General features: G+C 47.7%; 1 pseudogene; it reads left to right on the top strand.

The window, feature by feature from the left end:
• The window catches only part of LOC140411448 (uncharacterized), a 13,293-nt pseudogene extending 8,702 nt beyond the window's left edge, over positions 1-4,591 (top strand).
• The last annotated feature ends 5,804 nt before the right edge of the window (positions 4,592-10,395 follow it).

The following is a 10,395-nucleotide window of genomic DNA, read 5'->3' as shown; positions in this document are numbered from 1 at the left end:
GGGGTTTAAGACGCAGGAGACCGGTATCTCCTCAATATCACTGACATCTCACCAATGGAAAGAAGAGTGTGGAACAATCTCCAGCCCAAGAATAGAGCCAGAGTGGAGGTTTGACATTACCTGCAATTTGCTGCCACACTCATGGAGCCCATAGTCAAAGAGGACAGTGTGGTTCGGAGAGTAGATCCTGGTTGGCCGACAGCCTGCTGCACCCAGGGTCAGGTCAGCAGCTTTAATCAGGTGCCTGGTTCCAAATAAATCCAGCTGGACCCTGACCAGCAGCTTGTCCTCTGCACACTGCACCATCACAGTCTGCAGTGGAGACACACTTTGACCCTCAGACACACGGAAATGGGAACCAAAGGGAGGAGGACGGAATCTCTGAGGCACAGAGGTGGCTTTGACTCTGCTCCATGGAAACCTCTGGCCTAGAAACTGTTGCCAAGTATCAGAGGAACAAACAACTCCAACTAACACCAGCATTGGGAACAAAACCCTCACTCCAAAATCCCCCATGATACCAAACAACTGAACCATCCTGTCCACCAGGGAGCAGCACCTTTTATACTCACAACCTGTACTCACCTGAACTCTTTTGAGATCAATCAGCTAATTATACTAAAAAGAAACAAGCTCAGGGACAAATTAAAAGGGGCCGCTCCTGATGTGGGAACTGCCCAAATAATAATATTAATCTTTCTTATTGTCACAAGTAGAAAGATTACATTAACCTATTTAATGTAAGTTAATGAAGTCACTGAAAATCCCCTAGTCTCCACACTCTGGCGCCTGTTCGGGTACACGGAGGGGGAATTCAGAATGTCCAAATTACCGAAGCACACGACATTCAATGGCACCACCGTCTACAAGGCACAAGTCAAGAATGTGATGGAATACTTTCCCCTTACCTGGATGAGTGCAGCTCCAACGACACTCAAGAAGCTTGACACCATCCAGGACAAAGCAGCCTGCATGATTGGCATCCCTTCTACAAATATTCACTCCTTCTACCACCGACGCACAGTAACAGTCGTGTATACCATCTATAAGATGAACTGCAGGAACTCACCATGGCACCTTAGATTGCAGCTTCCAAACCCAAGACCACTACCATCTAAAAGGACATGGGCAACAATCACCTGGCAACATCACCACCTGGAAGTTCCCCGTCCAAGTCACTGACCGTTCGGACGTGGAAAGATATCGTCGTTCCTTCACTGTTACTGGGTCAAAATCCTGGAACTCCCTCCCTAATAGCACAGTGGGTGTACCTACTCCTTATGGGCTGCAGCAGTTCAAGAAGACAGCTCACCACTACCCTTTCAAGGACAATTAGGGATGGCAATAATTGCTGGCCAGCGATGCCCACATCCTGTGAATTAATTATTTAAAAATTGGTTATTTTGGTTCCCCCACAGGGATTGTAACAATGGACAACCAGGAGTTCCCTGCGTACCAGTGTTGTTCGTGAAAGCATTGATGGAAACTGGGACTGAAACTGCAAATTAATGAATTAATCTCTACTTCTGTGGGGTGCCTTTTACTGTACATGTATGAACTTTTCACTTTCCTACATTTCCCAGCCAGTGCTGCTTGATCATGGCTACTGGTGAATATGCTGGGCTCATTTTAGTTGGGCAAAGATGTCCCTGTAGATGATGCCTGAATGAAGCTGACTTTGTGATAAGTGATATCGACGTGCAACATTATTTCTGTGTTCAATTCCCATTCTGGCTCTGTTCTCAGCCTCCTGTGCTCTCCCAATGAAGCTCCAAAGAAAGCTGAGAATCGCGCCCCTTGAGCACGAACCATCTGGATTCAATAAGGAGTTAACATTTCGAGATCGGAATTATTGCTCCTACTTTTTGGACAGCAGGATCTGGTAATAATAGTGCTGTTGCAATTTACAGCTCCTCGAGACCCATAGAACATAGAACAATACAGCGCAGTACAGGCCCTTCGGCCCACGATGTTGCACCGAAACAAAAGCCATCTAACCTACACTATGCCATTATCATCCATATGTTTATCCAATAAACTTTTAAATGCCCTCAATGTTGGCGAGTTCACTACTGTAGCAGGTAGGGCATTCCACGGCCTCACTACTCGGCCTCACCCATCTTTTGTTTCTTATCCAATTCCGGTCCCCTTTCAACTTGCACCATTGACCCTTTCATCATTTTACTCACTTCTGCCTTCTAACCTATCAGAGACTTTGTTCTGTTCTCCCCTCCTCACCCCACCACATTAAAACTTGTTATATTCCGAATGTCTTCCAATTCCCAACAAAAGGTTACCAACCTGAAACATTGACTATGGGAGCAATTCTCCCGAAACATTTCTCAGTGTGGTCTCTGGTGGGAACCCAGGTCAATTCCTGCCGGATGATTTGGTGCAATGCAGATCGCAATCTACCTACACTTAGAATTTTGTTTGGAGGTTGGGGGTGAGCTGCACCCTGATTGGGGGCGCAGGGCTGAACACGCCGGCAGGTCCGGCTCCTCCGAGATCGGGGCACCATTCTTAAAGGAAGATCAGGGGCGACATTCTTAAAGGAAGATCAGGGGCGACATTCTCCGACCCCCCGCCGGGTCGGAGAATCGGCGGGGGCTGGCATGAATCCCGCCCCCGCTGGTTGCCGATGTCTCCAGCACCGGATATTCGACGGGGGCGGGAATCGCGCCGCACCAGTTGGCGGGCCCCCCGCTCGATTCTCCGGCCCGGATGGGCCGAAGTCCCGCTGATAAATTGCCTGTCCCACCGGCATAAATTAAACCACCTACCTTACTGGCGGGACAAGGCGGCACGGTCAGGCTCCGGGGTCCTGGGGAGGGGGTTGCGGTAGATCTGGCCCTGGGGGGTGCCCCCACGGTGGCCTGGCCCGCGATCGGGGCCCACCGATCCGCGGGCGGGCCTGTGCCGTGGGGGCACTCTTTCCCTTCCGCCTCCGCCACGGTCTCCACCATGGCGGAGGCGGAAGAGACTCCCTGCACTGCGCATGCGTGGAAACTGTCAGCGGCCGCTGACGCTCCCGCGCATGTGCCGCCCGGAGATGTCATTTCCGCGCCAGCTGGCGGGGCAACAAAGGCCGTTTCTGCCAGTTGGCGGGGCGTAAATTCCTCTGGCCTCAATGTTGGGGCTCGGGCCCCAAAGATGCGGAGCATTTTGGGCGCCAGTCGGCAGACATCTCGCCGTTTCGGGAAAATTTCGCCCGTGATCTCCATCAATCTGGCTTCACACTGCACCGGCGGGTGGGAGAATACCAGGAGCCAGGAGAATCCGGCTTAAAACAGAACTTGCATATTTAAATAAGGATGCTGGGAATGAACCAGATCACGGCAGCTGGAGCAGTCAAGGAGCATCGGAAATCGTATGACACCCGGCGCAAATCCCTTTTCGGGCCTGTCCCGGGATTCTCCCGACTTCGCAGAATTTGCACTGGGCGCAATGCGGCTGGAGAATTGCCCGCTGTTTCTCTACCGGTGCTGCTTAATATTTCCAGAAATTTCTGTTCATGTTGTACATTTAATAACTGAGGTTGTTCATCATCACTGATTTAACTAAATACAAATAACAGACTGATGCTTGAGCAAGATTTCTTTACATGTGCCAGGCAATGTGCTGTAAGCACATTGAATCTTGTGGAAGTTATAATTTGCCTTCTGTTATCTTTTCACAACATGGTCATGCAGAAACTTAAACAGCATTTTGTCTCCAGCACAAGTATGTTTAATGCTGTATGTTTATGTTTTTCAGAGCGATGCCTGTTTAGTGCCTGTTGATGACCCAAAGGCCACCAATGCCACAGAGGAAATAAACACTGTGACTAGTTCTATTACGGTGCAGGAGTACTTTGCCAACAGCAGGGCTCAACTGAAAAAAAATCAAAAACAGGGCATGAGATCGATCGAAGCAGTGCTGTTCAGGAACTCGAAGGAGATGATTTGAATTCATTCGAAGAAGTAAAAATTAAATCTAAAAGAAGAAAAAACGCTGCAGAGGAGATGCTGACGGGATTTGTAACTTCAACCAACTGTCTCTACCCACAAAGCAAGTCGAGGGTGAAGGTGATGTAGAACTAAATAGTGGTCTGATAGAAGACAGCCCAGTTAAGGCAAATTACCAGACTAAAAGGAACTTCAGAAAAAGCAGAGAGAAATATTCGGTGTCACTCAACCAGAATATTTGTTCTTTAGGAGAAGTTGAATCGGAAGAGGTTCAGGTTGAACAGTACCCCGCAGTAAATGAGTCATCGGAGAAGCAAAATGAGCATGTTTGGGAAGAGGATAAGAAGAAACAAAAGAAGTCTAAGAAGAAAGTAACAGCAATGGGTGAAGATGAGGTTTCTCAATCCTGTCATTCAATAGAAAGGAGGAGGAAAAAGAACGAAAAGAAATAGAAGATTTGGGACATGCCGAAATTGTTGGCCACATTTCTAATTGAAAACTATCCAAATTACTTATTTTATTACTAATTTCAGAGTACTTAAATTGTCCTCTACATTAAGGGCGTTGTAGCCTCACAGCGACTGTTGGAATTAAATTTAAGCAGTAAGCTTGGTAATGGAGGATGGAATACTTGAAGTAAGGAAAGCGATTAAATGCATGGTAAAACAATTTTCTTATAAATGCACAAAATAAAATGAGTATGTTTATTTGTGGGTATTGACAATAGAGGGCACGATCAAACGGCCTCATCGCGCCCGACTCGGTGACACGACAAGGCCATTAAATCTGATCGGAGGCCTCTCGCTAGATTTGCAACGCTCGGAACGCCTTGCGAGATCTCGTGAGACGTCACAATCTGGATCTCGCTTTCACTGGGCGGCATCCGGATATCCAGCTCTAATGATCCATTCGGCTCATTTAAATATGTCGCCGTCCAATTCCCCCGCGGTCTGGGAACTAGCAGCCTCACCTGGGAGACCTCGCCATGGTGCCGTTTAACACTGGTCCACAGAGACGGGGCTGGGCATAACGGCACCTGGGGGGGTGGGGGGGTTCCCAGGCCATTGGAGACTCATGGATGGTTGGGGACAGGCAGGATGGCACACTGGCTCTCCCTCTGGCACCCAGACAACTTGGCAGTGCTGGGACACTCAGGTGCCAGGGTGGCACTGCCAAGGGTCGGCGCCTGAGGGGGGGCATGCCCATGAAAGGATGAGTGTATGAAGGGCGGGTATGAATAGATCGCTTAATGGTTGGGGGAGGGGTGGGTAAAGGGTGGGTGTTCTGAAATGGAGGGGAGGGGCTCGAAAGAGGCATGAAGAGGATGGTCCCTCAGCGATCCCATAGCCAAGTGACCTCATTTGGTTGGGGTGGGGAGGGGGAGAGTGACATTTCTTGTGGGTGGGGGGTGTGGGGCCCACAAATGGGGACCAGGTGGATCAGCACTTCAGGGGGCTGGGGAGGGGGGGAGGGGGGGGAGGATCACCCAGGCGATCGATAACCTGTCCCAGGTAACTGGACAGGGTGGCACCCTGGCACTGATGCCACCAGGACACCTTTGCACCACCAGCCTTGCACCCTGACAGTGCCACTTGGCTACCCTGGCACTGCCACCTGGGCATCAGCCTGGCACTGCCAGGGTACCCAGGTGGTGCTGGCAGGGATACTACCAGGCCGGAAGTGCCAAGGTGCCCAGAACTAACACTTTGTTTTTGCTCAGATCGTGCTCTAAGTGTGGGTAAATACCATTGCGGAACTCACTGAAAAAAACGGCGAGAAATATTCTGCCAAACTCACCCAAAATAACACTTAAAATATTTTATTTTAAAAAAAAATGTTTATATTCAGGTTTTTCATTTTATACAATACAAAATAAACACGTCTGTGTAGACCAGATACAATTTACAAAAGCCAGACATTGGAGGTTACCCCCAAGTCCCTACCCGCCCCCCCACCAATCCCCAACTCCCCTGTCCCTTTTATTTTACTTTATTCAATATTTACATCTGTACATTGTACAACAGGTGAGCGAGACAGTTCGATGTATAGTTCTGTTACTGTTGGCCATATTATGGGCAGCACAGTGGTTAGCACTGTTTCTTCACAGCGCCAGGGACCTGGGTTCGATTCCCAGATTGGGTCACTGTCTGTGCAGAGTCTGTACGTTCTCCCCGTGTCTGCGTGGGTTTCTTCCGGGTGCTCGGTTTCCTCCCACAAGTCCCGAAAGACGTGCTTGTTAGGTGAATTAGACATCCTGAATTCTCCCTCAGTGTAGCGAACTGGCCCGCGGAGTGTGGTGACTACGGGACTTTCACAGTAATTTCATTGCAGTGTCAATGTAAGCCTCCTTGTGACACTAATAAAGATTATTTCTTAAGGCTTTGTTGGGGGGGGGGGGGGGTCCGTCTGGCCCCCTCTTCAGGCACTTCCCGTGTCCCCTCCTGATTTTTCCCTGGGTACCTCCCTTGCTGCTCCCCTTCCTCCCACATGTGGGTGTGGTTGGCCGGGCCTCCCTGGCACCGTTCACACTGGTCTTCCACCTCCGGGAAGAACCTGTTCATGTGGGTTCTGGTTAGGTGCGCTCTGTGCACCACCTTGTGCTGCATGCGGCTTAGGCTTGTGCAGGAGGTAGTGGAGTTCGCCCTGCTCAGTGCTTCACTCCAGAGTCTCCACCCTATGTCTGTCCCTAGTTCGTCCTCCCTCTTCTGTCTTGCTGCATGTAAGGGTGTCCTCACCTTCCTAACAGTTGTCCCTAAATGTCCCCACAGTTCCCCTTCTCAATACTGTCCACGTCCAGCAGTTCCTCCAGCAATGTGGCTCTCAGGACCCGAGGGTACCTCGCCGTCTCCTTGCGGAAAAAGGTTTCAACTTGCAAGTTTTGGATCTCCTGTCCGTTCGGTAGCTCCAGTCTTCCCGTCAGCTGGTCCAGGGTTGTGAGTCTGTCCCCCATGTAAAAGTCCCTAATCGCTCGCGTCCCCCTGGCCTGTCTCCACTTCGTAACACTGGTGTCAAGCATGGCTGGTGGGAATTCATGGTTACCACATATGTGGGCCAGGGTGGACATCTCGGTTAAGCTGATGTGCTGTCTTATCTTGTTCCAGACTTTAACATAGCTACCACCACTGGGCCAGCATGGTTGGGAGCGCTGTCGTGGCTCAGAGGGTTGTTCCTGTACAGGACACCTCCATTTTCACCCATTCCTTGCTCGGCTCCTTCCTCATCCCCTCACTCTCTCGGCTGTGGCTTCCCAGTGGTGGTATTGCAGGTTCAGACAGGCGAGGCCTCCCATATTTCTCCTCTACAGTGTATTTTTAGGGATTCTTGGATTCTTCCCTCCATAAATGCTACAATCATTTTGTCTATTCCTTGGAAAAAGGCCTTGGGGATGAAGATCGGTATGGATCTTCTCAATGGTATTGAAATTTCAGAGTTAAGTTTCTGACCAGTGAGGCTCCTAATTGTACTATGTTACATTTATTCTATTATTTTCTGTGACCCTCCCTGGTAACTTAATCTGGATTGTACTATTTATTTCAACTTTTTAAACTATTTTTGTCCTTTTTTGAGGATTTTCAGCCCCCTTCATAATGATAAAACTGGGACAGCAAACCCTGTGGAGAAGCAGGGAATCATTCTGAACTTCCACATTTAACTACGGATGTGCACATACTGGAAGTTGTGCTATCAGTCTTGCACTGTAGTGGTGCAAATACTGACATTTTCGCTGTTATAACTACAAATTCCAGGCCAATATAGATAAATATATCTAAGAAAGGTAAGGCCATTGCTTTCAATTGTCATGTGAGAGTGCCTTTAAGAAATGGGTGTTTATAAATGGGTGTGTATATGAATATCTGTAGTGAGAGTACCTTTAAGAAATGGGTGTTTACCACTGCAGTGATGACAGAGAGTGGCTGGAGCTGGGCTGTCTGTCAGCTTTTTACTTTCATTTTAAGTTGTTTGCTGCAGGGTGTGTTTTAGTTTCGTTTTCAGAGCTGGATAGCTGCAGTCACAGCCAGAAGGTGTATGAGTTTCTCTCTGTAATCTAAAGACTGTAAATCAATCCTCGTGATTTAAAACTAATAACAGTAGTGACGTTAACCTGATGTGCTTCTGGTAAACGGTGTTTTAAGTCTTATGGATGTTAAAAGGAAAGCTTAAAGGATTACTTAGTGTTGTGTTTTTTGGGGGTTGTATTTGAATTACTAAGATGTGAACTGTATTTTTTAAAAAGGTTAACTTGAGTTCATAGAATACATATTGTTTTGCTTTAAAAATACTTTCCCATTTCTGCTGTACAACACCTGTAGAGTTGGCCGTGTGCTCCCCATACCACAATCTATTAAAAGTTTGTGGGTCAGGTGAACTCCACGATAGACTTTGGGGTTCTCTAAACCCTGGCCCATAACAAATTGGGAGCTCGTCCGGGATAAAAGTCTATCTATTGGATTGGCTTAGTGAACCTAAAGACAGGTGAGCATATTGTGGTTGCTTTTCAGGTGTGGTATTTTAGTTTAAGTAAGGAGTGTGTTGTGGACAATGGCTCTTTCAGAGGATCTGAAGTTTTTCGGGGTTGAGACGGTCACACGCAGTACCTTATGGACAGAGACTAAAAGCAGACTGTTAGATTTGGTAAAAACATTGCAGTTAACATTACCTGACAAAATGCGAAAAGATGAGGTCATTATGGCGGTGGCTAAGCATTTAAAGTTGCCTGAGATACAGTTTGACTCATTGGAAATGGCAAAAAATCAGTTACAACTTAAACAAATGGTACATGTGAAAGAATTAAAGCAGCTTGAATAAGAGAGAGACAGAGAGGAGAAAGAAAGAGAGAAAGAGGAAAAACAAGAGGAGAGAGAAGAACGGAGAAAAGAAAGAATAGCCCGAGCAGAACAATAAGAAAGAGACAGGGAGATACAGATGAGGGAAAAAGATAAAGCGAGACAGTTTGAACTTCAGAAAATGGCCATGAAACATGACAGTCAGTTAAAATTGGCAGACGTAAAGGGAAACGTACAGTTGGATGATAGTGATGAGGATAGTGAGAAAGAGCGTCATAGTCGAAGGCTTGGTGGGGATCTATTGCCAAGTTTTGATGAGAAGGAGGTAGAAGCCTTTTTCATTTCATTTGAGAACAAAGAAATGTACAGCACAGGAACAGGCCCTACAGCCCTCCAAGCCCGTGCCGACCATGCTGCCTGACTTAACTACAATCTTCTACACTTCCTGGGTCCGTATCCCTCTATTCCCATCCTATTCATGTATTTGTCAAGATGCCCCTTAAATGTCACTATCGTCCCTGCTTCCACCACCTCCTCCTGCAGCGAATTCCAGGCACCCACTACCCTCTGTGTAAAAAACTTGCCTCGTACATCTACTCTAAACCTTGCCCCTCTCACCTTAAACCTATGCCCCTTAGTAATTGACCCCTCTACCCTGGGGAAAAGCCTCTGACTATCCACTCTGTCGCCCCCTCAACCGCCGTCGTTCCAGTGAGAACAAACCGAGTTTATTCAACCGCTCCTCATAGCTAATGCCCTCCATACCAGGCAACATTCTGGTAAATCTCTTCTGCACCCTCTCTAAAGCCTCCACATCCTTCTGGTAGTGTGGCGACCAGAATTAAACACTATACTCCAAGTGTGGCCTAACTAAGGTTCTATACAGCTGCAACATGATTTGCCAATTCTTATACTCAATGCCCCGGCCAATGAAGGCAAGCATGCCGATGCCTTCTTGACTACCTTCTCCACCTGTGTTGCCCCTTTAGTGACCTGTGGACCTGTACTCCTAGATCTCTCTGACTTTCAATACTCTTGAGGGTTCTACCATTCACTGTATATTTCCTACTTACATTAGACCTTCCAAAATGCATTACCTCACATTTGTCCGGATTAAACTTCATCTGCCATCTCTCCGCCCAAGTCTCCAAACAATCTAAATCCTGCTGTATCCTCTGGCAGTCCTCATCGCTATCCGCAATTCCACTAACCTTTGTGTCGTCTGCAAACTTACTAATCAGACCAGTTACAGTTTCCTTCAAATCATTTATATATACTACAAACAGCAAAGGTCCCAGCACTGATCCCTGCGGAACACCACTGGTCACCGCCCTCCAATTAGAAAAGCATCCTTCCATTGCTACTCTCTGCCTTCTATGACCTAGCCAGTTCTGTATCCACCTTGCCAGCTCACCCCTGATCCCGTGTGACTTCACCTTTTGTACTTGTCTACCATGAGGGACCTTGTCAAAGGCCTTACTGAAGTCCATATAGACAACATCCACTGCCCTACCTGCATCAATCATCTTTCTGACCTCCTCGAAAAACTCTATCAAGTTAGTGAGACACGACCTCCCCTTCACAAAACCATGCTGCCTCTCACTAATACGTCCATTTGCTTCCAAATGGGAGTAGATCCTGTCTCGAAGAATTCCCTCCAGTAA

This window comes from Scyliorhinus torazame, chromosome 4 (assembly GCF_047496885.1).
Source record: "Scyliorhinus torazame isolate Kashiwa2021f chromosome 4, sScyTor2.1, whole genome shotgun sequence".
Classification (NCBI taxonomy): domain Eukaryota; kingdom Metazoa; phylum Chordata; class Chondrichthyes; order Carcharhiniformes; family Scyliorhinidae; genus Scyliorhinus; species Scyliorhinus torazame.
The sequence above is the reverse complement of the archived record's forward strand: the minus strand, read 5'-3'. Positions and strand labels throughout refer to the sequence as shown.